Here is a 3,618-nt window from a genome sequence, read left to right as displayed (position 1 = left end):
AAATTTAGGAGGATTTCTATTGAATTGAAAAGACACCAAAAATAAACCTAGCATTAAAAGTAAGGCAGATGAATCTGAAAAATTGAAGTAAAAGGTTTGGATATAAAATTTATAAGAAAATTAATAAGAAAATTGGTATAGGTTAGAGATAGAAATGAGTAGAAAAAAATATATATTTTTGAATTTACATAATAAATTTGATTTAAAAATATATAGATATATAATTACCTTTTGGTTTTTCTTTTTTTGAAATCAGGAACTGTATTTAAAGTAGTCATTTAGATGTTTGCTATAGCTTTTTATTTTATTGAATGATGGATTTTAAAAGGGCGACGCTCGTGCAGTAAATTGTTTCCGTTAGCGTATTTTGATTTAGAGACGCTACAGTTAATATCTATAGAGAGAGAGTTTTTTTTTTTTTTGCAAGTTTTTAAGGGGAGATAATTGTCATGGCTTTATTTATTATTTGATTTACGAGTCTAAGGGCGGTAATTGGTTTAACTTAATTTATTAAAAAAAAAAAAAATCTATTTTTACTAATGAGTAATTTTTAATGATTTAAGGTGGTTTATATTTATTAAATTTTAACCAACGTTTATGATTACACGATAGAAGCTCGTGTCTTGAATTTACTAGTTTGGTTGTGCTTTTTATATCTTCATATTTTAAAATTTTTAGGGTTTCTTTTGTACATAATGTACAAAATTTATCTCCTGGTTTATATGATTTGCAAGTCTCAATTATTTGCCATTTTAAGTTGAAAGAAATATTGCTATTTTTTAGTTGCCAAATATAGTTGGATAGAGTAGTTTGGTTTGATAGAGAGTTATTTTTAAAAGAATGTTTGTGCGTTGAAATTCTATGTTTTATTGGGCCAGATGTGGAACCAATATATATTACCTCTTGATTATTATGATTATTTTCCGTTAGGTCTATTGTTGGATTATAATGTGGTGGGTTGGTTAATAATTGATCGGTAGATTGATTTAAGTTGGTGTTATTATTTAATCTGGTAGTTGAGTTATGGCTGTTGATAGGTTCTTGTATATTTGGAGTTTTTGATACTGTGCAGCTATAGATAACATTTTTAATTTTACATGAGCCTTGTAGGGGACATTTATTTTTTCTTCTACAGTTACAGTCCGATGTATTTTGTATAGTTGCATTTTGTAGTTTATTAATTTTATTATTATTAGAGCTAATTATTTTCTGATGAAGGTTAGGCATAGTAGAGTAAGAGACTTTAATTGTGTTCTTATTGAAAATCTTATTATATCTATGGGGGGCTTTAAACCTAACCAATCACTTCTATATGTCCACAATCAATCAAACCACCCTAAATCAATATTAAAATCAATAGTTCCCAATATCGCTCTAAGAATTTCTAGACTGTCTTCTACTAAATCAATATTTACCAAAAATGAAAAATACTATAATGAAGCCCTTAAAAACTCTGGATATAATTCACAAATTAAATTCATAAATGAAAATGATAGAAACATAAACTGCATTAAAAATAAACCTATTAAGAGCGTAATAACATATAATATGGCAATGTCTTCCCGTATACGAGTTAAGAAAAATAACCAGGAGACAAAAAAAGATAAAACCAAACTACAAATATTAGATAATAATATAAATAAACAACAAACTAAAACCCGCAAACGTAAGAATAGACACAAGGAGATCCTATGGTTCAACCCCCCGTATTCCAAAAACCTAGAAACAAACATAGCTAGAGAATTTTTTAAAATATTAGATAAGAACTTTAAAGCCCCCCATAGATATAATAAGATTTTCAATAAGAACACAATTAAAGTCTCTTACTCTACTATGCCTAACCTTCATCAGAAAATAATTAGCTCTAATAATAATAAAATTAATAAACTACAAAATGCAACTATACAAAATACATCGGACTGTAACTGTAGAAGAAAAAATAAATGTCCCCTACAAGGCTCATGTAAAATTAAAAATGTTATCTATAGCTGCACAGTATCAAAAACTCCAAATATACAAGAACCTATCAACAGCCATAACTCAACTACCAGATTAAATAATAACACCAACTTAAATCAATCTACCGATCAATTATTAACCAACCCACCACATTATAATCCAACAATAGACCTAACGGAAAATAATCATAATAATCAAGAGGTAATATATATTGGTTCCACATCTGGCCCAATAAAACATAGAATTTCAACGCACAAACATTCTTTTAAAAATAACTCTCTATCAAACCAAACTACTCTATCCAACTATATTTGGCAACTAAAAAATAGCAATATTTCTTTCAACTTAAAATGGCAAATAATTGAGACTTGCAAATCATATAAACCAGGAGATAAATTTTGTACATTATGTACAAAAGAAACCCTAAAAATTTTAAAATATGAAGATATAAAAAGCACAACCAAACTAGTAAATTCAAGACACGAGCTTCTATCGTGTAATCATAAACGTTGGTTAAAATTTAATAAATATAAACCACCTTAAATCATTAAAAATTACTCATTAGTAAAAATAGATTTTTTTTTTTAATAAATTAAGTTAAACCAATTACCGCCCTTAGACTCGTAAATCAAATAATAAATAAAGCCATGACAATTATCTCCCCTTAAAAACTTGCAAAAAAAAAAAAAAAAACTCTCTCTCTATAGATATTAACTGTAGCGTCTCTAAATCAAAATACGCTAACGGAAACAATTTACTGCACGAGCGTCGCCCTTTTAAAATTCATCATTCAATAAAATAAAAAGCTATAGCAAACATCTAAATGACTACTTTAAATACAGTTCCTGATTTCAAAAAAAGAAAAACCAAAAGGTAATTATATATCTATATATTTTTAAATCAAATTTATTATGTAAATTCAAAAATATATATATTTTTTCTACTCATTTCTATCTCTAACCTATACCAATTTTCTTATTAATTTTCTTATAAATTTTATATCCAAACCTTTTACTTCAATTTTTCAGATTCATCTGCCTTACTTTTAATGCTAGGTTTATTTTTGGTGTCTTTTCAATTCAATAGAAATCCTCCTAAATTTGCTGATGAGGAGACCGTGCTTACCAAAAAAACTATGTATAATTATTCTACGTGACTTCATGTATACCACAAATAAAAAGCACGGATTTCCGAAACGATCGTACAGATAATTGACTTTGTTGTTGTTCCTTCTTATGAAACTGATTTTTAATTTAATTAAATTTTGATTTTTAAATTTTAAAAATTTTAAAACTTTTAAATTATAAATCACATTACTTAATATATATATATATATATATATATATAGCTTTAAATATATATATATATATGGCTTTAAATATATATATATATAGTTTTAATATATATAAATATATATAAATATATATATATATATATATAATAATTTATAAAATATATGTGGCGATTAAGCTACACTGAATATTCGGCGTTTCATCCAACAAAATTCAACAAATAAACAATAAAATAAGTAGACACCATGACAAAAATAAAACCAACACTAGCAGAAATAATAATAATAATAATAATAATAATAATAATAATAATAATAATAATAATAATAATAATAATAATAATAATAGTAATAACAAACCAACTCCG

This window comes from Euprymna scolopes, chromosome 24 (assembly GCF_053919585.1).
Source record: "Euprymna scolopes isolate OS-2025 chromosome 24, ASM5391958v1, whole genome shotgun sequence".
Lineage (NCBI taxonomy): Eukaryota > Metazoa > Mollusca > Cephalopoda > Sepiida > Sepiolidae > Euprymna > Euprymna scolopes.
Note: the sequence above shows the minus strand (reverse complement) of the source record.